General features: G+C 46.5%; 1 long non-coding RNA gene across 1 annotated transcript; it reads right to left on the reverse strand.

The window, feature by feature from the left end:
• Nucleotides 1-21,794: 21,794 nt before the first annotated feature.
• LOC121081939 lies at nucleotides 21,795-22,893 on the reverse strand. The gene is made up of 2 exons (XR_005825847.1): nucleotides 22,281-22,893; nucleotides 21,795-22,185 (listed from the first exon to the last, which is right to left on the reverse strand). It is a non-coding gene; the product is annotated as an uncharacterized LOC121081939 (long non-coding RNA).
• Nucleotides 22,894-24,947: the final 2,054 nt, after the last annotated feature.

Here is a 24,947-nt window from a genome sequence, read left to right on the forward strand (position 1 = left end):
TTCCAAAGGAGTTGTCAAAGGTGGTGTTGCGGCTAATTGAAGGATAATATACAGTGTCCAAAGGGTCTAGTAAAACTCAGTTATTTGGAGAAGCAAGTCCATGGGCAGTGTGTGGAGTCAGAAGAGCTTTAGGCCGCTTGCTAGTGGTTGCTTTGTTTCCTGGAAACCCCCAGCAAAAAGCTGCCGAGTATCTGGGCAGACTGCGGGAAGGCGATCCTCTGCGTGAGAAGGCCAAAGGCGAGCGGTGCCCTGTATCAGTTCCACCAGGTCAGTAACCGGCTGTCTCTGAGCAGGGTAACACAACTATCGTACCGCGTGGATCAACGGGACTTCTAGAGATTTCTGAGTCTTCGCGTAGCATAGGTCATTTCTCCTGGAACGTGGTGACAGGCTGTGCAGGTAGTACAGAAGACAGCAGTTTGCCTGCGGTTCTTGCTGAGCTGTGGGGAATAATCAGTTTGCCTTTTGTGTGTTCTGGGGCATATACTTCCCCAAACTTCTGCTGGGGGATGTGGCAAGCTGCAGTATTGAGCATCCTGCCCTGCTGCTGTATCCATCATCCATCAGTAACCACTTGCACAAATCCTCAAAAGCAGTAAAATTCATCAGCCCTGGCTGACTAAGCATTTTTATTGTTCTTCACAAAAAATAGAACTATTGCGTGGTATATTTCCTATCGTTCCACTCAATACCTTCCACCAGTTGCAGGAATTCAGTGCAATGCTGTTGAAGCATGGTTTACGGGGCGTTTTAGGCTGTTTGGTCACGCTGTGTGCTGCTAGATAGGAGTGGCAAAGCCTATACGAAACTGCTGGACCAGTCCCGAAGACAGTGAACCGCATCGGCGCACTAGTAGTCAGCAAGCTGGTTACCAGCCCCGTTTCTGTTGGATCCAGACGGTGCTTTGTGGTCTCAGAGGAAAAGCGGGCACTCTTGGACAAGGAAGCCTAAACCTTGTGCTGTTCCTTACTGGGTCTTGCAGAGCGCATCACTTTTAAGTTTAGGAGAGATTAAGACAGGTGGAGTTTCTGGGTCTTGGAGGCCAGCTGCTGGGCTTGTACAGTACGCACCTGAGCTGCTGAAAGTGTTAGGTGACCCTGACTGGAACACGGGCAGACCAGGCCGGTAACTAACTGGTTGGTTGGCTGCAGTTTGCTCTCCAGGAAAAGCTACAGAGAATTACTGCGTGGAATGGCAAGGGGACATAGGTGGTTATACCCAGACATGGTGGCTGATGATGGTGTATCTCACCAGGTTTCTGAAATCGGGGTTTCAGAGGTTTGTATTACACTCTTATCACAGTTGGTTACAAAACAGGGAGCGCAGGTACAACTTCTTACCCATTTTTCATTTGGGTTCTCTTAAGTGGGGTTTGGATTAGTGTGATGAATCAGTATCCTTGGGTAGGAATGAGTCTTTTGAGAGACCTCCTGCTATCTTCTGCAACAGCAGTGCTGGCAGCTCACAACCATTAGCTCAATACTTCCCCGCTGCTTTATCATAGATGTGACCTGAGGCTACATATTGGATTTCAGCAATATTTTTTTTCCTGCCCCCACCTCGTTTTGGTTTTTTTTTTTTAATAGCAGCCCTGCTGTTTGATTATTGCTATTACCATGGTTATTAAGCTGTCAGTATTTCCTTGTGGAACTGAAGCAAGAGGTAACGGGAAACGGAATTTACGTGCAAGAAAAAAGAAGAACAACTTTCTGACCTTAAAAGCAGTCCTTATTATTTGTAATAAGGAATGATAATCAGCCATGTTATTTCAAAAAGAAATCAAGTCTGAACTAATTCCGATTGCCCAAGCACTCAAGCCAGATTTGTGTAGTCCTAGCAGTCCCTGAAAAGGTGTGGTTGTGCTTTAATTCCTGCACACACTATGCTAATCTTATAAGTGAAATGCCCATCTTCTCTTTCACCACTTTTGCTAAGTTAGACCATTTTTCCTCTTGAGCTCGAATGACCAGCAAACTATTAGTCTTTCAAGCCCTGACTTCTCAATATTTATCAGTTTTCCTTGTTTCGTTGCTGCCTCCCCCCCCCCCCCATCCTCGTCTGTAATATCTTCTCCAGGTGAACTAAAAGGATTTAAATTGTACCTTTGCGTGGCCACTTTCTCCTGTTGGAAATACATACGAGATCCTGTAGTGCATCCAAGAGGACAATATGTGCTATAACAGCTTCAAGCTGAGGTCCCCTAAGAAGAGGCAGAAAAAGATTCAGTATGGGTGGGTTGGTTGGTTGGGTTTTGGCAGGGATGATCTTACTCCTGGATGGTTTGGTAACCCAGATCTACTTAAAATCCTGGCTACTTACAACAGTAAACAAGCAATGCAACAGAAATTAAACACCTTGTTAACATTTAAAAAAAATAGAACTGAAAAAAAATATCAAATGAGAGGAATAATGTTTGAACCTATCTCATAAAAACATAAAGGTGGCTTAGCCTTTAATGAAAAGATTTTGCTTAACTTAACCTAAATTTCTCAAATTCCACATTTTATTTTTCCCTCCGTTTCCCCCCACCCTCCACAGTGTGTGGCTATCTACAAACTGGCACATCTACACGAATCCACACTAGGACTTGACTTCACACACCCAGAAGACGGGATCTCATCTCTTTGTGGTATCTCCATCAGAGAGAGACCAAGTCCTTCACTGGCATTTGATCTGATATGGCTTTCCTAGTAGGTGATCCTGTAGCTTCCCGTTCTCTAATTTACTCGTCTCTGGAAGTAGCTTTTCATTAACCATGACCTCAGCTAGAAGGTCTAAGGATAGTCAGGTACTAAGGACTAATCCTTCGTACTGGATCTCTTCCAAAAGAAGGCTGTATTTTAAATAGACCTGAGTTTCTGTTCAACATGTATGACTTGTATTTGTCAGAAGAAATGACCCTTCTAGTGTCCTTTGACTGAGTCACCTCCAGAAGAAGTAGCAGTACAGACACTGGCTGTTAAAATGTCATCTATCATTTCACTTGGGTAGGACTTGCTGCTTTTGAAAAAACTCTTTCATTGTCTTTGTTCTGTTTCAAACAGAACGATATACTTGATATATATTCGATATATATGAATTCTACTAAAAAAATCATCACTGGATTGCTGATTGTGTCCTGTCATCCTGTGATGTCATTACAGTGAAAAATTTTAGTAGTGTTCAGACCTGATCTGTGATGGCAAAGGCAGTCTCTGTAGGTTCTACAAGAAGTGTTTCTGACCTGAAATTCTGTCGGGTTTTTATGCCGATTGATGCAGACTTTGAGTCGTGCCTCTGTGGGACACTGTCGTGACAGGAGAGTCCAGACATGAGGCTGTGACAGGCAGGGCAGTTTTACAGTATTTGCTTTCACCGGTAGTTGAACTCCCACTCATCCTGGGACCTGGGGGGCACCCCTTGTGTAGATGTGCCTATGGACAATCATTTGAGGAGGAAAATGGTATTATTGGTTAAGAAGCGGTGAGTTCCTCAAGTTGTGTTGTCCATATGCACATTTACAGCATATGGACCCTTTTCTTTTGCTTAAAAATGTTGTGGTTTATACACAACAGGAATGCTTGAGTTTCAGAAGGAACTGAAGGCAGGTGGATTTTCTCTCTCATTTTCTAGTACATATGTGGCACGTGAAGAGGGTGGTTCTAATGTACCCCCACAGGTCCTACTAAGACCAGAAGTCTCTGATTTGAATGCTTGGGTATATTTAACACCTGCGGTCCAAAGGGTGTGCAGACAATGCATCTGCAGGCATACACCAGCTCCTGGTAAGTAACCTTCTCTCCAGGATAGACAATGAATAGAAGAAAGCAAGTGCACCAAGAGCAAGGTGGTTAATGAAAACCAAGACAAAGTAGTAGCTTCTTTTTTTCTCTTCTGGTTAAGCTTGCTATTTTAACTGAGAATAACAGACAATCTTTCAAGCTTTTGGATAAATGGATAAACAGAATCAATACACATCCTGTCATGGTAAATTTTTGATACAAAAGTTCACTGTATTTTGTTTTTTTCCAGAATCCTCCAATGCAGTCATCTTATGAAGCTGAACTGATGCCATCTGACTGGCTATGTAATATATCTGAAGAAAACAAGAAGGCAGAAGGCAGTCTTGAAGCCATGTTTCAGGTTGCCGATGAGGTGCATTCATCATGCAAAGCTGAAAAGGTGGAAGTGGCACCTGTAGAGAGCCAGTATTCAATCCTGGAGCTTAATGAAAATCAGGCACTGCCTGTTAATAGTTACACACCTTCAACTGAGGAAAGCCAGCTGGAACGTCTCACTCCTGTAACTTCAGACACATCATTTCTGGCGGAAGCAGATGGAGCACTGAATTTGTCTCCATTACAGCCTTCTGACGTTCTTTGTGCTGCCGATACCACTCTGTCTATAGAAGCTGCTGCTGCTGCTAAAATACTACAAGAACTTCTGACCGCACAGGAAGCAGATGAAAAACAGAGCAAAGAACCAGATCACCGCTTAGCTGAGTTCTCCCTCATGTTTCTTCAGGAAGAATTGTTCAGTCCAGAGCAGGTAAGGGGTAAAGGGAGATAAATCAACATCTTTCTTGAGCTAACTATATTTGATAGTAATGCTAGGGTCTGGACCGATAGCTTTTCAATATTCTTGCCTGCTTAAGAACTGAAGGCTTCTTTAATTAAGCTGTTAATGGACAGTGAAGGGTTTGCTTGGTAAAGCAAGATATAAAAAAGAAGACGGAATGAAAAAGTATCCCATGTTAATGAGCATGACATGTGTCAGCCTGTTGGCCAAGTTAGGGTGCTCATTTGCATGGGAAACATGCGTAGTGCAGGTGTATTCGTGGTGATGAAGTGGATGCTTTTTTTAGGTTGTAACATACCGTCTTTAATCTCCAACAAAGAAGAGTATTTTGAGAATTGCCACTGGAGGCAGATTTTTGCTTAAATTTAGATAAACGGTTAGATTGTTTCTGATAAATAGGTATTAAGTTCTGTTTTCTGTGGAAAGTATAGTTTATTGACATTTGAATGGTATAAAGCATCTTCATTGGTTTATACTTTGTGGTGTACAACAAGTCGTAATTGTACTTCAGTCTACCTGTACCTGGTCTTCCCTGTATGTAAAACTGTAAGTCTCATGAGGAGTGAGGGGCATTCTAGATGTTACTCTGTTAAGGCAGCAAATGCATGCTCTGCGCTTTTTTTGGTTTGTTTTGAAAACAAAGTAAACTCAGGAGATTGACTGCATCTGTTTCTGCTGCATGAGACCTACCTTGCATGTAGGCACTCAAAATCTCATTTTTGTGTATGCATTGAAGCTACTGTTTTATTGTTCTGTCGGTAGCTTGACGCCTTCGCTGAAGTTTCTAGATCGGAAATCATCAGCTGGTGCAAACCTCCCATTGTTGCTTTCAGCATTATAAAGATTAGTCATCTTCCTCATGGGTATCTTTCTAGAAAGGGATGTGTATTCTGATCAAGCCTCTGCATAGCTCAAGCCTAGACTAGACTGTTCTGCTCAGTACTGTGTAGGGAAGAGCACATCCCTGTGCTAGTGCATAGAGTTGGCAGTACTCCTTAATTGGTGCCCACTCATTATATTAAGCGTTGACCGCACTTTAAATGTTGTCAGTTTCGAGAATTTTTGAACTGCATTTTTAGAATGACAGGTTGTCCCTTGTTGAAGGCCTTTGGAGTCCGTGACCCGAACTTCCTTGTCAAGAACTGGGGGAATTAAGTGCATGAACCACGTAGTTGTTTGGGAGGGAGGTTTTGTATATTTGTGAGAATCCTGATGTTGGTCCTGGACCGTAACTGGTTAAATAACTGGCCTCACTTTTTGAGCAATTGAAGAGCAATTCAGGGACTGTTCAGCGTTTTGTTTGACAGATTCCCTCTTCCTGTTAGAACTACTCTTTAACTAGTCTCCTCCTCCCAAACTCAGGAGAGGGAAGGTTAACTTAACACCCTGCTTGTCCAGAGCCTGCGGTCATGGCAGGTGCAGAACTCTCAGAGGAGGCTTCTGTGCCTGTACTCCTCACTTCAGGCTCCAGCACAGTTTTCTTCCTCATCCCTGAATCTGGAAGCACTCAGGCTTTCAGTGCCTGTTGGTACCATGTGTTTTAGAGCAAGCTTATGACAGAATAGTGGGGGCGCACAGAAGACCGCTCTATTCCTCTCTATAGGAGCAGAGGGGGAGCAAATTCCTCCACTGTTTGTACAAGAGCATCAAAACAGCTCTGCGGGGTCAGATCAAAGGTTTGTCTTGCCCAGTGTCAAGTCTCAAAACAACAGCTGTAATCTGATGTGTAGGGAAGAGCAAGAACAAGGACCGCGAACAGAACAGGGCATTCCTGCTTATACGTTCCAGCTACTTTCAGCCCGAGGCCTTGCGATGATACTGTGTACTTCATCTTAGGTTTCTGCTCTGTGGACTGAAGTCAGCCCTTGAAACTGTCGGGTTTAGCATACAGGACCTTTTGACCAAGCTGGTACTTTGCTCACGAGCTATTCCTGCACGAAGAGCTTCCTTTTGTGCGTGGCTGTTAGTAGTTTCATGTGATGCTTCCCCATTTCCGTCTCAGAAAAGACATTCAGCTGTCATCCCTGGCTGCTTACTGCATGTCACTTGTGACTTTCCACATCGCTTATCACAGCTGCCTCAGTAGTCCTCTTTCCTGACTGTACAGCCCTGATGTAGTTTTCTCTGCGTGGCAGCTGCTCTGCACCTCTGGTTAGCGTTGGATTTGTTCTCAACTTTTTCTAGTACATCCTCTTCTGGAATGAAGAGAACATTTTTACAGTGACACAAAGATGTTTGCTGTTTTGTTTTCTGTTTCATTCAGGTATTTCCCAGCATTTAATTACTCTTGTGACCAGCACTGAGCCTTGAACTGTCTTCCTCATAGAAGTAACAGTTTAGTAAAAACCTGCTTTATTCTGCTTTCCCGATTTCCTAAAAGACAGCAAATTAAAGAGCAGTTCTTTACATGAAAAGAGTTTGTACGTTCAACAGTTCAGATCCAGTGTTGCCCTCTCAGCCTCAATGAATTTCTGTCCTAGACTTTACAGGCTTTGGCCTTTCATGGGCATATTTTATTCCACTCCTACTCCTAAGAAATGTTTTATTTGCTTCTTAAAGTGGAAATAGAACATGTCTGTAACGATTGATCAAGAGGAATTTGCCTCCGATTTTGTTCAGTCTCCTTGGCAGCATACCTATGTGAAGGCTGAAACGCTTGCTTTCTTTGGGGAAGGTTAATCCAGCAAACCCCATTCATGCGAGTTGCTAGTTTTAGTGCCTCAGCTTCCCATCATGGTTCCAGCTGGGTATGGGTATAGTCCAGTCAGTGTCTCGTAAGTCGTGTAAGTAGTGAGATGCAGCAGTTTTGGCGTTTTTCAGTAACTGAAATGAAAAGGCAAAACTTTCACATCTGTCAGCTTTGGTAGCTTTGTTTGAGTCTCTGCCAAACAATGTTTTGGACTCTGAAGTTGCAGAAGTATTAGACCTGAGTGGAGGGTCTGTCCACAGGTGCGGTGAATCCATGATCAGAAACATGTTCGCTTAAAAGACCAAACAATAAAAAGAAGGGATAGCTTGGGAACCAGACTTGTGTGGGCTAGGCTGATGCTGTTTGGATGAAAATATTATTACCTATTATATTAGATTACTGAAGAGTCGGTGTGTAAGATTCTATAAACACAGTGATAAAAAGGAATCTGAAAGGGGTGCTGTGCAGTATGACTGCTCTTCAGTTTCCACACACGCAGCTGTAAGGGTTAAAATTGGACACAGCATTGGAAGTACAGGTTCAGCAGTGAGGGGGAATGAAATTTCCTCAGTTTGCTGGCCACGCTCATCCCAGTGTAGCCCAAGGTGCCTTACTGGGCACTGCAGCACCCCAGGTCCTTTGCAGAACTGCTAGTTAGAGTGTCTAGACTTCTTTCGCCACGTAGGCTAGTAACAGTTTCTTAATAATGGTTATCCCAATATGCATGTTATTTGTTTTTTCTTTATCAAACACTGCAATTTGGTTTCTACATCCCCCGCCTGGTATTGCTCTTCATTATTCTCTTCTTTTTAAATAATGAAACTTGCAGAATTGTTTCTAGAGCAGTTGTTCGGTGGAATATCCAGTTTAGAATGCTTACTTGAGAAATCTTCCCTTCTCTCACTACTTCATTAAGGCTGCTCACTAATTTTCCTGGAAATTTACTATTATGTAAATGTCACCAGGAATAGAGAGGTCATCATCACTTGTGAGACTTGGATTCTAGCTGGTGTAGGTAGTGACCTACAGCCAGCCTGCCTCCTTTGTTTTTGTGCCTGGGAAGGAGTTGTGGTTCAGACATCAGACAAAAGGCACTGCTAGCCACGTGTTTTTCACATGGCCTTGTTAATAGTACTGAAGCAATACATCCAGACAGCACATTTCAAAGAGGAAAAAAAGAGTCAAGTGGGTATCCAGCAAGTGCAGGAGGTGTGTTGGAGGGAACTAGTTCTCCCTGGAGTACTCCATTACTGTATTTGCACAGGCCTTTTCAAATGTTATTATACAACTTTGTCAAGGAATGTATGTGTGTTTCTATTGATATGTATACACATAGCCTGTTATATATTCAACATTGAGTAATGACAGACTCAAGGTGGCGAGCGTGATTTTTGGAAAGACTATCTTATTACCAAGTGTGACCTCTTGCCTTCTGTAAACTCACACATAATGGTTTTCAAAAGCTTTTTTCCCCTTAACAGAAGGAAACATTGCAGACTCTGAGCAGTCATTCATCTGTAGGTTATTGATGGATAAGATATTTGCAGAGGAGATGAATATTCTAGAACAGGTGATATTGAGAAATTTTTTCTGTCTAAAGCTAAATTCCAGATGCTTAACTTTGGGCCTGTACTGCCTCAGCGAAATAGAAATAGAACTAGGTTGTTTGGCCTTTTTTTTTTTTTAAGCTACAGATTTTTGCCACATGATCATGGAAATGTACCAGTCTGCCCAATGGTTGCCTGCAAAATACGTGCAGGGCAGCAGCAGAGGGCTCTAAAAAGCAAGCAACACATTATAACTTAATGTCTTAATGACTGGATGGGGTGGGGTGAGATTCCCAACCAGAAATGTGTGGTTTACATGTGGTTCTGCATCACACAGCTCTGCCAAGTTGTTTGAGCTAGATCTGTTGTCATTATTACAGGTGCTGGTAACAATGAGCGCACCTGTATTTCTTCTAGCTTATTTCTTCTAGCTAGTTTAATAACTGAGGGCAAAGCTCAGACTGTGGAGACATGTACCCTAACTTTGTGTATTCTAGATTTCTGATCTCGTATTTTGCTTAATACAGTATTTTGTAAGAGTTTGTTTCAATTTAGCAACCTTAATTCTGAGTTAAAAACACTTACTACGTCAACTGTCTAGGCAGTGTTCAACACCTGTTAGATGCCCTTTTGGAGTGGAGAAGAATAGCTTTTATTTTGTTTTATTGGTTTTATATTAGTTTTATTATAAGATAACATTGAGTGATCTTTGGTTTTATTTCTTTTGTTGTTGTGTTGTGTTTTTTTAAGGAGAACACTAGTGTTAAAAGTGAATCCAGGACATCGGAGACAGAAGAGAGACAATTCACTTCAGGAGCTGAGCCTGTGAACGAATCTGTAGGACAGACAGATTCATCTGTAAAATCTTTCTCCAGGAAAAGATGCGGTTCAGATACAGGCAACTCTCTCGGTAAGAAAGATTCTACGTTTTCTCAGAGATTACAGCGACAGCTACTCTGAAACTAACTATTACAGAAAGGGGAGAGTAGAAGAATTTACTTGTTGTCTGCCGTGTAAGTACCTCATTGTTCCTTCAGTTAAAATATTAAACTTGTACAACCTCTTTGTGTACTTACCAACACACTTCTATAGATACACTTATGCTAATTACTCTGATGTGGGAAAGGGTATAAATTATGTAAGTAAATAAAACTTGAAGTTCTGGGAGTTGTGTCAGAAACCTGGATGTCACAATATCGAGATTAAGTCCATAGATGTGTTTGCTGGAGGGCGACAGTGCTGTGAAGGAAACACTGAGTAATGAGGTAACTATGGAAGTTCCAGGAGCAAAACCCACCAAACTGATGAAGTTAGTGTAGAAGTCTGAACTCTTTGTCTCAGATCACTGAATACATTGTACCAGTCTGATACGTGTCCTGAAACACATGAGAAAAACAAGCAGCAGAGTATCTGAGGCTAAAAACTTCACAAATCAGGTAACTGAAGGAAAAACCTAAACATCCACAGATTAGAGAGATATAAGAGGACACAAAAAGTACTTGGGATCCATTCTAGAGAATTTGGTTCAGCTTGCAAGTCTCTAAGAAGCTGTTTCCCTCACAGGTGTTCATCAAAAAGCTGATGGTAGAGTTTGAAGAGCTGTTGCTCACTTCAAAGGGTAGTTTCTAGATTCCAAATCATGGTGCTAGTTAATAGTTCAGCTCATAATGCCCATCAGTTTCAAACATTTAAGTAAGGAATAAAGTATTTCTGTCAGGAAGCTGAGAAAAAAGGTCGGATGCCACCTTGAAAGAAGACAAGCTTTTGTTTAAAACACAGAATCGAGAGTTCTTGCTCAATTACTGCCTGGTATCACGGATAATTAGCAAACTTCTCAGCTTTCATATCTGAAGCAAAACATTCGCTTAACGTGCCAGTTGTAAAGTGATGTACAGGAACATGTTGGAAAGCATTCCCATGAGAATGTTCCACAGGGATGAAACACGTTTATGCTAACGCTGATTAGCAACAATTGGCATGGTCTGCTCTCTGGGAAATGTGACAGTCATCCAGGCCTGCATCTCCACTGTTGTACCTTTGAGGCTTGGTGTGCGTGTTAAGGGTAGAGATAGACAGCACACCTGAGCCAAACGTCATCAGGCTCAAGCTAGCCCAAAATCAGTTGGGTGCGTGATACAAGCCTCCAAGCTGGCGTAGCCTGTCGGCTGCATGTCAGCTGTAAGCCTGAAGCAGGCAGGCTCAAGTGCAAGCTGACTTCTGCTGCTCTGACTGCACCTTTGTCTGTCAGCACCTCCTGTCCTCTGTGAGACTTTGGAAACAACTTCTTTCTTAATCTTTCTGTGCTAAAATGCATCACGATGATTTCCAGGTGTTTCTTGGCAACTTACCCTCTGAGTGTGATGGAGTCCTGTCTGTTTTCCTGTTTTCCTTTGGGCACTCCTTTGCAAGTTTTCTGAGTCTGCACCTTGATACATATACCCTGCTGTGGAAAAGGCTTTTGCTCCATCTCTTTCAGTAGGCTGTTGACATGTTCACTTTTCTTTGTTACGGGGTGACACCGAGTTCTAGATGCCACACGGCGAGAGCCAATATAACGTGGTACATAATGAAGGGGGAAGGAAGGGTCACTTCAGTGACTGGGAGCAGCTCTGAGCCCAACCCAAGGTGTTAATCTGTAAAAACGCACCAAGAATCAAACCCGCCTTTGTGGAGAAGGCATTGCTTCCCTTCAAAGAGCTGGACTGGACTTCTTTGCATTTCACAGCTGTTCTGTAGCAAGAAAAGACGAGCGTCCTTTCACTAAAACACCATCCCCAGGGTTTCCCTCCATAGCTTCCAGCCCATCTCTGCAGCACCATAAATCACTGAAATAGGTTATCTGCTTCCTTCAAATGGAAAACCAATGTATTTAACCAACCTTCTCAGCTAAATTCTCGTTTACCAGTTTTAAGAACATTCTGCCCAGCAGAATCAAGATGAAAGGTGTCTCTAGTTCGTTGTCCTGTCTCCAACAGTGTCTTTGGCATTTCTGTACCATTAAGCAGAAAAGGCCTCAGTAACCTTTACTTCAATTGATTTTTAGAGTCCCTTTTTGAAGCTGTGCAAACATTTAGCATCCACTGTGGTTTTTATAAGTTAATGTCATTAATGCAGGTTAACTACACAGTGGGTGAAGAACCCTCCTCTTCAACTACTTCTGAGTCCTCCCAGGAGCCAGAGTCTGCTGCAGAGGGTGCAGAACTTAACTCAGCACTAAGACACATCATTGCAAATGATTACAGGCTGTGTCATCTGTTCCCTTCCCCCTCTTTTTCTTGAGAGGCGATGGGTATGGTGCTCTAGCTCCTGCCGTGTTTATCACACGGAGGTGCAAGAAATAGTTCTCCTTTCAGGGGCTGCTTTTTTTCAGCCCCAAGCTCGCTCTTAGGACATAGATTTGAAGGTGCTGATGATGCATCTGCTTTTCCCACTACTTTCTAGCTGAGCTCGTCTGTTAAAATGGGAGTTTTCAAATAAATCTGTCCATTTTTGTTGGCAGCATACACACTTGCAACAGGAGTCCTTTTGGACTTCACATACAATTGAGAGGAACTCTGTAAATACTTTTGAGTCTCCTTCCCCATCTCCTCTGTATTGTGCTCCACAGGTACACTCAGCTAGTGAACACAGCTGTACTGGACCTAATACCTGCGGCTTGTGCTTCCTCTTCTAAAAGAGCACGGGAGAAGGACCAGATTCTGATGGGAGGAATTTTTGTTTGCAGCCCATCTTTCTGGAAATAGGCATCTCAGAATGGAGCAGGGGGAATTTGTTACTTCTGGATTGAAGCATTTAAGCTGATGCTAAGACATTAAGGAAAAAACCTTTCTTTCTCAATGGCTGACCATATATTTTCTGTGAGTTGTCTAGTCCTTCAAATAATCTGATGATTTTCTCTGACTTTTTTTCTTTTTTTTTCCTGCAAGAATGCAGACATAATACTGAGATGCTGCTGTCTCAGGTGAATCCATCACTATCATGCTGCAAGGTGCCCTAGACGTTTACCACCCACTCCCATGCCGGTACAGTTGTGTCACTGTGCATTCTCTCTCATTCTCTCCAAGGTAAATAGATTTCTAGGTGCAATTGCTAAGGGCAAATCTTCATTCAGGCAAGGTCTCCCATGCTATCATCTGTTCCCTTGAACTGTTTCCTGCACTTTCCAGCCAAAAATATTGTTACTGTTCATTTAGTTTTCCTAGCAGGTCACAGTGAGCTCTCTTCCTACAAAGGTGTTAAGAGTTAATGTGGGGACAGGCCTGGCCCTGAACTCTTGAACATCTGTGCGAAGCCCAAAGCGAAGTTGCTCTCGGGGGTCCAAGCGGCAGCTGCTTGCTCCAGCTCAGTTGCCATTACCTTGACGTCATTATACATTCATTGAAGGCATTTCAAATTGCCTGTCCTAGCAGTCTGCTCTTTGGGATGAGTGGATGTTATACCCTGTGTCTTAACTTGACATAATTTAGAGGTGCATTGTTACAAGCCCCCTCATTTCTCCATCCCTATGTGTTTTCAAGATGTGTTCCCAACAGAGTCTGCTTTGGCAGGAGGCAGATGTCAGAAAGTGCAAAAGTGGTGCCTATTGGGCAGGAACTTTGTAGTACAGAGAACAAACAGAGGCTGGAAGATGTGAATGTGTCTGTTTAGAGGTTAAATTTCTTGTGGGTGATGTTTGCAGTGGTAGCGCTGTTGTGACTTTAGCAGGGTACTTGTTCGCTTTCTTGACCTACAAGATGTGGCCATACGTGGGAAGTATCTCTGTTTTGCTGTGGATCGAGGTAATTGTCAAAAAAGGAGCCTCTTGTTCGTCCTCTCTGTGACGCCACGAGTTTTCTCTGGGATCCTGGCGCTGGCTGTGGTGTGCTTTGAGGCAATTGTGCCTTTTCTGGGTAAACAAAGGGATACGGCACAAGCAGGTCAGGCCTTTCTGTAGATACTGCCAGGGGTTTATAGTAATTAATGTTTGGCTTTTGGTATCCATGGTAGCGAAGGCACATCTAAATAATACATACTGAAGAATGGGAGCACTTTTCTTATAATCTGCTTTGTTGGGTTTTTATATTTAAATTTTTGAAAAATTGGAAGAATTCCTATTTCTTTAAACAGTAAGCCTCAGGTGATCAGGTTCTAGTCTGCCTTTGAAAGCGTATTTTATAGTGCCTGATAGAAATGCAGTTGCTCTGAATGCTGCCAAGGGAAACATACCCGAGCACTGCTGTGTACTCAGCACTCCCTTTTCTTCCTAGATCTCCGTCTGCTGGTGGATGCACCTTGGAAGCGGGGGTGCTTTCTGGAGGTGACAGATGTGCAGCAGCTGCCAGCTAGATTCCCTTGTCAGACTTGTAGCGGTGTTGCAATAAATGAAGCTTTGGCACGGCAGTGGGTGTCGCATTGGTGTTCTCTCCCTGTTCTCGATGACCAAGGGTGAGCTGGTCACAGCTGGAAGAAACAGCTGCTTCCTGTTCCAGCGGTTCTTGCTGACACGTGTATCCCCCAGCGGCCGCTGCCCGGCGGAGCAGTTTCCAAGCCGGCGGCCCGCTCTTCCTCTGCGCCATGTCCCAGTTCCTGCGGGGCGGCTGCAGGGGCGAGCCTGGCTGCGCGGCAACGAGCCGCCCCGGCCCCTGGCCCTTCTCCGGGAGCCGCGGCAGCGGCGGCGGCTCCCAGCGCCGCGCGGGCCCGTGCGCGCTTTCTGCGCGGCTGCGGAGGCTTTGCGGGGTTTCCGCGCACGCCGCTTCCCGGCTGCGGCCCCACGCCGCGGTTCAGGTCTGACCTGCAGCGTTACGCACCGGGCAGCGCTGTCAGCGCGGAGCCGCCGCCGAGTTCCGGGCCCCTGGCATCAGCCTGAGCCCGAAGCTCCCGGCGGCAGCGCCTCGGGCGCGGCAGCGGCGGGATCGGGCCCCGCGCCACGGCGCTGCCCCCCCGCGCCACGGCGCTGCCCCCCCCGCGCCACGGCGCTGCCCCCCCCGCGCCACGGCGCTGCCCCCCCGCGCCACGGCGCTGCCCCCCCGCGCCACGGCGCTGCCCCCCCGCGCCACGGCGCTGCCCCCCCGCGCCACGGCGCCCCCGCCCGGCTGCAGGCGGGCGGCGGGGCGGGTGGGGGAGCCCGCGGGGCCGGCCCGGGGGAGGAGCAGCCGCAGCTGCCCGCGCCGGGGGTCGGGGGTCGGGCCGGGGGGCTTCGCCGCGCTTGTGCCGGGGCGGGGCGGCGGGGGCTGCCCGCCCGCGGGGGGCCGGCGGCGCCGGGCTCCGCTGCCGCGCTGCCCATGTGCCCGGCGCCGCTGCCCGCCCGCTCCCGGCGCCTGGCGCCCGCGGCAGCGGGGGGGGGCGCCCCGCAGGGGGAGGTGCGCGGGGCTCGCGCTGCTGCGGACACTCCGCTCCGCTCCGCTCCGCCGCGCCGGCCCCGCAGCGCTGCCTGCGGCGGTGCTGCCCTTGATGCTGCCGGGGGCTCTGGGCTCCGCTCGCACCTGCCTGCCTGCTGCCTGCGTGCCACGGGGCTGCCTGCTGGCTTTTAACCCTTTTGAGAGAGGGGGGGGGGGTTAAGAGATAGGGTAAAGTTTAACAATTATGATAGTCTGCTTAGCTGTTTGCCAAATCTTACATGGTTTGCTTGGGTGCTGTGATAAGGTATACGGGAGTAGAGAGCCTTATGACCATATAAGTCCAGCTTTATGACCATATAAGTCCAAAGAACAATTACAACCTTGCAAGAACAAGCCAAAGCCGGTTCTGCGGTTTGGACAAAAACCAGGACGTTACTGAGCCTGCGCCAGATGTGGGGGCAACTAGCGGTCAGGAGGAAGACTCGCCTGCCTTCATCCTCAGGACCCCTGACCACCACCACCAGGAGACACTGCGCAAACTCAGTCGAGAAAAAATATGGAAATGACTCGCAGAACTAATTTTATACGAAGCGGGGATAGGTAATGCATATGTATAGGCGTATTGCAACATATTATGAATATGTAATGAGTTACCTTATAAAAACAGAGCAAGTTTTTGCATCAGGCGCGCACGGTTTTGGCGGGACTACCCCCCGTGCTGCCCAGCGCTGAATAAACATACCTACTTCACAATCTTACTGATTGTGGAGTCTGCTTTCCGCACGTCACTTTGTTATTAGAAATACCGACTGGGGGTGGGTGGGTGGGTTTTTTTTAAAGACCGTGACCAGACATCACCAGACCCACACAGTTTTCTTAAGCTGCAGGAAATAACTTTGGCCCAGGATTTACAGCCCAGTTTCCACCCGCCCCAGCCCTGGGCTTTCTGGGATGGGCCAAGTTGAGCTTCTCATCCACCAACACCCCACAGTCCTTCTCCTCAGGGCTGCTCTCCATCTCCATCCATTCTCTGCCCAGCCTGCGCTTGTGCTTGGTATTGCCCCAGCCCACACGCAGAACCTTGCACTTGGTGCTTCTTTCCTACTTTCCGTTAGATCTAGAGATGTGGGTGACTTTCCTTCTACGGAACGTGCAGCAAGAGCACTATGTCAAATCAAGGTTCTCTCTCTTTGAGTTTCAAATTTTTTTCACGGATTGGTACTTGCATAACGGCTGCTTAGAAAAGAAATCTTTGCCCAGAGGAGCGTGCTGTGTGGCCCAGCTCCCAACGAGGTGTTCAGGCCTGCACATAACTTTTAATACCAAAGTGCAAACCACTTCTATTTTGATGGAGTTCTGAGAGTTCTGACACCCTTTAGGTAACAGCATGAAATGTTGGCATGTGGCTTGAACTCTGTTGATTCAATAGCTGGTAAATATTCCCTGGTCAGCCTTCCAAAAATAATCTGTCCAGGGGGATGCAGGAGGCTTGGCAGCAAGTAAAGCAGGGCTTTGCAGGGTAGGGGGGTGATTTCTCATTGAACATGTCCTCAGGAAGACTGACATGTTTGAAGCAAATGGGAGGCTGGTGGAACAGGTGCACACAGCCAGTGTGCATGTTGTAAATAGATGCTATGATTGCTAGCCTTAGGCTCTGTGTTAGCAATTACTATATCCAAATATAAAAAAAATGGAAAATATCAGAGCTGCACAACAAAGGACAGCCCTGGGAAGCACAAAAGCCAGGAAACAAAACCAGTGCATTTACAGGTACCTTAACTCCGCATCTTCGTGTTACATGGTTTGCTGTTAGATGCTGGCAAAACAGAGTATATTACTTCTGGAAGAACGAAATTCTGCAGCAGAGTAATAATGAGTGCTGCTTATCGTATGGAGCCTTTCCCTCTTTGTAGACAAGTCAGCTAAGAAGTTAATTGTATTTGTGATTGCTTTTGCTAAAAATGATCTGGCGCTGGAGGCTGTCCCAGTGTGCCTCCCCAGCCGAGGGCAAAGCCATGTCTTTTTTGCTACTCTAACGTTGTTCCTTGCTTGATAATACCGTTGTAATGGTACCCAGTAATTTACAAGTGGAGCTGCAACCCTTTGCAGCCTGGGGTCAGATGAGAAGATGCTGACAAGTGATGTTACAAGGTGGGACAAGTGCTTGCCCCTGCGTCTCTCTCACTTTCATGCACTCTTCAGCCTTTGCCCTCAAGATTGAAGTCTTTTGGCCAGGAGGCTCCGTGAGGGCCATGGCTGCTTCTGGAGTGTCTTGTGCTGCATGAAAGGGGAAGAAATGAAAAGCCCTACACTCAGTTCCTCCTCCTCCTCGCTCATAGTTCAGGAGAGAGCGCAGAACCCAGCTGGAGTGTGTGCATCCCTGTAGGGGACTCTGTAAGCGTAAGACTGGTAGACTTCAGAGCTTTGGAGAGCAACTCTGAATTCATTGGGTCACAGATCTACACAACATGACACCAAAGGTACCACGTGATCAGTTTTCTATACAAAGTATAATTTAGCTGTTAGGCAAAGCAGGAGTTCAGGTCTCCATCTCTGGGTCTTCAGTGGAGATGTACAGCAGAGATGCAGGAGCCTCCAGGCACAATAGTGAATTGTGTAAAACAAAGCCAAGGATGCAATTAACTATTTAGCTGACTGCAGAGGCAGACGGGCATTGTATGCCAGCCGCTCCTCGTTATTACTCTCTGTCTACACAGCCACCTTAAGACCTTGGGACTATGTTAGCGAGAGCTCCTCAGAGACACTCCGCATCACCTTGCCTTGTTCATGCTGCAAGGCTGTCAGGGCAGCAGTGGGAAACCAGTGGGTGTTGCTCCAGCACCATGGCCGCTCAGTCTCGGGCTCTTCAGATCATGCCAGAGTGAGCCAGGAGTTTAGCTGAGACTTGAGAAATGAAAGCACTTGTAGATGTGCCCCTCAGCTGGGAACCTTTAGGTGACAGCTGTGTAAACCCTCTCTTGGCTTTTGTTTCAAGCTAAGCTGTTTGACTTTGCATTGTGGATAAGCACTTTGGCCAGAAAGTAACAGAAAGGTTACTTGATGCTTTCTGGATGATTGTTATGGGCTAAATGGCATGTACTGATGGTATCAGATGCACTTTAGCCTTGTGCTCCAAATGAACTGGGAGTAAAAGCTCAACTGATAAACTACAAATGTACCGCATACTCTGGCTTTGGGCTCTTGAGTCATTAAAAGTAAACTGAGCCTCTCTAAAGAATAATTTTGTCCACATACGTTAAAACACTATGGCACCTTCTGCCATTCCAGTTTCAAGAAAGGAGCTTTTTCCTTTCCTTCTCCTCCTCCTCCTCCTCCTCTGCTGTGCGCAGCGGGCGAGAGGTGTGGGCATCTCCTCTGCCGGGCAAGCTCAGTCGGCAGCCTCTGCACTGCGAGGTCCAGCCAACTCGGGCGAGTCGCCAGAGCCCCGGCGCGGCAAAGTCCCTTCAGTCCCTTCTGGCCACCCTGTCCGGACTGCGCGGCCGGGCTGAGGAGGGGGGCGGCTGCCCTGTCTCTCCCTCCCTCCAGCTCCCGGGCAGGACAAGCAAACCAGCACCAGTGGGAAGCGCACGCACCATCATGTCAAAAAAAAAGAAAAATTGACTCCGAGTGCGGGGTGTTCCAAGAAAAGTGGACTTCTGATTATTTTTTCACGGAGTACAAAGAAAGAGCTGTTTGTCTGATATGCCAGAATTCAGTGTCTGCCTTCAAGGAATACAATTTGCATCGTCACTACGAAACTCAAAGATAAATATGATTCTTTGGTCGGACAAGTGAGAAAAGATAAAATACTAAGACTGAAACATGGACTGACAACTCAGGAAAATACTTTTGTGTAGCAAAAGCAGCTCAATATATCATCACTTTGAGCAAGCGATCAAATTGCCAATCTCATAGCGTGCACTGGCAGAGCATTCATAGGGGAGAATTTGTTATGTGTTTTGGTAAAGCATTTAGAAGAAGAATTAAATTATTTAAAGTAACCCTGGTACTGAATTGGAAATTATAATTAAAAAACATACCTGCATTGTGGCAAAATACGTAGATACACTATTCATGGTGGGTGGTTTGTTTTTTTTAATGATCTACACAAGTGAGTAAAGTGCTTTGTATATGAAACTATATTAGGAGTCATCTGAAAATACTGAAGAAAAATAAAATATTGTGGAGGCAATATTGAGGCAAAACTCATCACTCGGATGCCTGGAAAAGGCAAGAGCACGCCTGCAGTTTCAGTGAGGGCTGTAAAGAGGCTGTGTAAGGACACTGGTGATGACTAATACGTTGTCCTCTCTAGATGCAGACTTGTGTGGTTTGCAGCAAAACAAAATAGCATGTCAGCACAGGATACAGATGCATTTCCACAAGTCATGACAAAACGAGCTGGTTTGCCTTTACAATTCATTTATCAAAGCCGCGGGAGTCCCGGTCCCGGTCCCGGTCCGAGCCCCGTGGTTCCTGGTCCCGGCCCGGTCCGAGCCGCAAGGGTCATTATCCCAGGGTTCCTGGTCCGAGCCTGGAGGTCCCTGTCCCGCTCCCGGTCCCGAGCCGCAGGGGTCCCGGTCCTGGGGGTCACGGTCCTGGTCCGAGCCGTGGGGGTCCCGGTCCTGGTCATCCAAATCCCAAGCCATGGGCGTCCCGGTCCCAGTTTCAGTCCCGAGCCATGGGGGTCCTGGTCCTGGTCCCGACCTCAGAGGTCCTCGTCCCAGTTGTGGTCCCGAGCCGCGGGGGCACCGGTCCCGGCGGTCCCGGTCCCCGTCCCAGTCTGAGCCGCAGGGGTCCTGGTCCCCAGGTCTTGGTCTTGGTGCAAGACACAGAGGGTCCTGGTCCCTGATCTGAGCCGTGGGGGTCCCAGTTCCGGCCGTCCCAGTCCTGGTCCCTGTTTGAGCCACGGGGGTCCCAGTCTCGGTCCCTGATCCGAGCCATGGAGGTCCCAGCCCGGGGATCCCGGTCCCGGTCCCGAGCTGCGGGTGTCCCAGCCCCGGAGGTCTTAGAACTGGTCCCAGCCTGAGCTGTGGGGGTCCTGGTCCCGGTCTCTAGCTGCGGGGGTCAAGGTCCCGGGGGTGGCGGTCCTGGTCTCAAACCACTAGGGTCCTGGTCCACGGGGTCCCGGTCCCGAGCTGCAGGGGTCCGGGGCCCAGTTCGGTCCCAAGCTGCTGGGGTCACGGAACCCAGTGGTCCAGGTCCCAGTCCTGAGCTGCGAGAATCCCAGTCCCCGTCCCATCTGAGCCGCGGGGGTCCCAGTCCTGGGGGTCCAGGTCCCGGTCTCAGTCCCCAGCTGTGGGGCTCCCGGTCCCAGTCCCTGGTCTGAGCCGCAGGGGTCTGGTCCCGGGGTCTTGGCCCCAGTCCCGGTCCAAGCCATGGGGATAACTGTCCCTGTCCCAGTCCTGAGCCGCGGGGGTCTCGGTCTCGGGAGTCCCAGTCCCGGTCCCTGGTCCAAGCCGTGGGGTTTCCGGTCCCGGGAGTCTCGGTCCCTGTCCCAGTCCCTACCTGCAAGCATCACGGTCCAGGAGGTCCCGGTCCTGGTCCAGGTCTCGAGTCGCAGGTGTCCCGGTCCCGAGCTGCGGGGGTCCCAGTCCTTGGGGTCCCCGGCCCGGCCCAAGCCGTGGGGGTCCCAGGCCCAGCCGTCTCGGTCCCAGTCCTGAGCCACGGGGGCACCAGTCCCGAGCCGCTGGGGTCCCAGTCCCCGGGGGTCTCTGACCCGGGCCCTGGTCTGAGCCGCAGGGGTCCAGTCCCGGGGGTCTTGATTGGTCTGAGCCGCTGGGGTCCAGTCCCGGGGGTCTTGATCCCAGTCCGGGTCCGAGCCACGGGGATCTCGGTCCCAAGCTACAGGGGTCCAGTCCCTGGGGTCTTGGTCTTGGTCCCAGGCGTCCCAGTCGCAAGCCGTGGGGGTCCCAGTCCCCGGGGTCCTGGTCGTGGTCCCAGGCCGCGGGGGTCCCGTTCCCCGGGGTCCCGGTCTGTCTGAGCTGCAGCAACTAGTGAACTAGTTGTCCGATACAACAATTGAAGGGAAAGTCTCGCGCTTCCCCTGTTCCAGCCTGGTAGTCCTGCTACTTCTTTTGTGTGGTGAGCATAAGGACCGCTGAGCTGACTGGAATTGACTGAAATAAGGACTGGTTGAGCTGACCAAATAGTGAGTCTCCCCTAGAAAAAGACCATTCCTATAGTCATACAGCAAACACCCTAAAAATCATTCTTCTTGTTTAAGTTGTGTAAGAAAAAAAAAATAATAATAAAGAAATATTAAAGAACTGTATAGATCTGCGCTAGAAAACCCAGGACATCTACTTACACGTAGTACAGTAGAACTCCTTCTTACTGATCAAAACAATTCATCCAAGACACAATCGGAGGAAAAACTTCTGCTGTTTTTGACTCGGTTACTGTACTCTGTCAGCAGCGCATTGCTGGAGACAGAAGAGAAGAATTAATGTCTTCTGGAAGAATACAGTGTCCAAAAGAAATGCAAACCCAGCATCACTAAATTTGCACCCCAATCTAGAATGTTAACTGTTTCCTCAGCAGCATCAAAACAGGTTTGCAAATGCATGAAATTTATAACTATTGCATGTATTGTTGTGATGATGCAATGAAAATAAAAGGCATATCCAGTGACTAATGTTCACTCTGATTTAAATACTTATTTCCATTGAATTTTAAACTCACTGGGTGAAAAACTTGCTCAACAACTTTTTTTTTTTTTTTTTCTGGAAAGGATCCCTTTAGCAAGTGTTGTGACCACTTCTTAAATGGTTTTCAGTTCATCGGTCCCCCTAAAAAATTCTCCAGTTAAGCTCATTCTATTATGCACGTGTGAAATATTTTTTTCTTCCTAGCCTGAGGTTTTCTTTTAACCTAAACGTAGATAGCTTAAATTGATATCACCTAGGCTCTTTGATATTTATGCTGCTCTTTTCCAATAGCCATGATGTTTTGTTTGCCTCTCAGATGGGAAAAGTGTGTGGTTGTAGAATGGTAGTGCATTTTTGTCTGTGGGGCACAAAAACAAGGGCTTATTGGAACCCTGCAGTTACAGGTCTGAACGTTAAAGCTTGATCTAAAAAAAAAAAAAAAGAGTTAATAGAATAGTGATTTGAATTAAAAAAAAAAAGGGAAAAGGGGGTGGGGGGGAGACACGGACACGACAGACACCAGAATACAGTAATATTATCCAGAAATCCTGCGTCTTTGCATCTCACGTACATTCTCATTGTTTCTTCACTCCTTTCCTGTTTGCATAGGTGAAATGGACCAGCACTTCATCGGGCAAGTTGTTTTTCTTCCCTTCCTCCTGAAGGGGAGGCAACTCCCTGGTACTCTTGGACTTCTTTGTTTCAGCAATACCTTGATGGAGCAGATAGAGATAAGGAGCATTAGATGCAGGAGCTGGAGCAGTATCAGAAAACTGAAGCCTATAAAGTCTTTAGCAGGAGAGCACAAGACAGACAAAAAGGCAAATCGCACAGACAAGGTATTGAATGGGACAAAAAGATGTGCCTGGAACAACACAAGATTCCCAGCTGGTTGTGCAGACTGACGCTCGTTTACAGCCTTTGATGTAAAGGCTTGTTAAAACGTGAATGCCTATCTCAGGGAGCTCATCTGTGGGTGTGAAATAGAACATTTTTCTTCCGGCAAATCCTAGTTTCATAAATATGACATACAGCAACCTACACCAGAAATAATAATTGTCATTATTTCGTCACAGCAGTGACCAAACCATTGTTAATTGTTCTCCATTGTTCTGGTATTGCTTGTTAAAGAAAATGTGTGTTGAACTCAGAAATTTAAAGTGCTAAAGCAGCTAAGTGGCAGAACCAGGCCTTGTCCCTAGTGTAGCCCTAATCCAAGGCTGGTTTAACACCCAGTCCAGTTAATCACTGGAAGAACAGAGAAACAACAGATGATCAACTTGTGCACACAGGTGCTCGCAGAAACACAGGTGTTTCAAGAAAGAAAAAATCAGTATATGTGAATAGGAATTGCTTGTTCAAAGACTAAGTGTGCTTGAAGGAGTATGTGAGTTAAAGCAGGCAGAAAGAAGATCACGATCCGAGGAGAAGCCTGGAACCAAGGCAGAGACTGGAAGCAAATAGATGAATCAACAGGGACAGGGTCAGGTGATGGATTTGCAGAACAGACAAGACCAAAGGAAACTTCTAAAAACCTCGGGCATTGACTAATGATTTGATAAGTGTATATAAGCCGTGCTGTATCCCTTTGCTCTCTGCCACTCGCTGGGGTGGTGGCCCAGCTCTGAGTGGCGATTAAAGCAAACCTAGTGGTACCCACGTCTGTGTAAATTTCTCCTTTAACACTATATGTGAAGCATATGATGAAGTGCTGGTAATCCACCGGTGTTGTGACTGTTGACTGATGTCCCATGTTAGAATAAATACATGTACAATGGCTAACAGGCCTCACATGCACGAAGAACATGAGAACGGCGGTGCTGGGTCAATGGGTCTGTGCTTTTCTCTAGTGCTCTCCTTGCTACCACCTAGCACTCAGCTGGCATATTCATGGGCACAGCCAGGACCAGCCCAGCCTCTTGTTTTCCAGGGAGCCGATCACCACACATATGGGAAACAGACAGTAGGCAAGACGTAGTTCTTCATATTCTTTCCATTGTTTTGCTAGAGAACCTGAAGTTTGATATACCTTATTTTGTTCATATTTACATTGGCACTTCAGTGGGTCCAGACTAAATGGCAACTCTCTACCTGACTGCTCCAAAAATTGGTTTGAGCCCTCGGTTAGTAACCAGCCGTTGGTTAACTTTGTCTTTGAAATACAGCAACCTATGGTGGAATAGGAAACTGAGACAGTTAGGGACATCGGTTGTATTTACTCGAAGGAGGGGGAAAATTTTCTAGGGAAATTTTTTAATAGTGTTAGCATAAAAATCCTGTATGTGGCACATGAGCGACTGCTCTAGGCAAATGGCTTTTTAGAATTAGAAGCCATCCCTGCCTTAAGTGACACATTTAGAAAAAGTCTCCACGTGAATAATAAGCTCACACAGCAAAGCTGCAGCTACCTGATAGCACAGTATTTTTCCTGGTTTGGAGGATTTTTTTATTCATCTAAAACTTTCCAACAGTCGTCACTGCTAGTTTACTCCCTGTATGACAAATAAGTAGTAAATGAAGGTGTTTTCATACAATGGAACAATCTGTGTGTTTGCATATTTTTAACAGCTGTTGCAAAGATGTACTTGAAACCCTAAAGAGCTTTTGCTTTTTATACTACTGAAAACCACGCTACACAGCTTTTTGCAAATTTCCAGTTAGGAGAATCGCAGAGTAATTGTTCATTTGTTTCCATGAAGAAAAAAACACCCAACACATCTTCCTTTAGAGGCAATATTTTGCTGCAGATTTTAGATCTATCTTTTCTATTTCATCTACCTCTTCTCCAGCTCAGAAAGGTCTACTTCTTTAGAAATTCTTTTTGTTTGATATGTTAGAACATCTCTGTGTATTAGTGAAAAAGGAACTGGACCTGCCCTTTGTCTCACTAAATTCTCATTTTCATAATACATGCAGTTTTCCTATACTTATTAAAGAAAATTACCAAATCCCATACAGCTACCTGGGATCATGGATCAATCTGAATATGCGTGGCCCGGCATTACTTTTTGCAACTGATCTAAAATTCTGTGCCAAATTCTATCACAACCCAGGAATGGAAATAATAGGGATGACGTACTTTGCATATCTTCTCTGCAGGTTGTTATGACCCACTGCAAGTAAATAAGAAAAAATACAGGTAGTGCACATTTCTAAATAAACCTCTGACATCTGAAGAAGTCATTTT

This window comes from Falco naumanni (genome assembly GCF_017639655.2).
Source record: "Falco naumanni isolate bFalNau1 chromosome 22 unlocalized genomic scaffold, bFalNau1.pat SUPER_22_unloc_1, whole genome shotgun sequence".
Lineage (NCBI taxonomy): Eukaryota > Metazoa > Chordata > Aves > Falconiformes > Falconidae > Falco > Falco naumanni.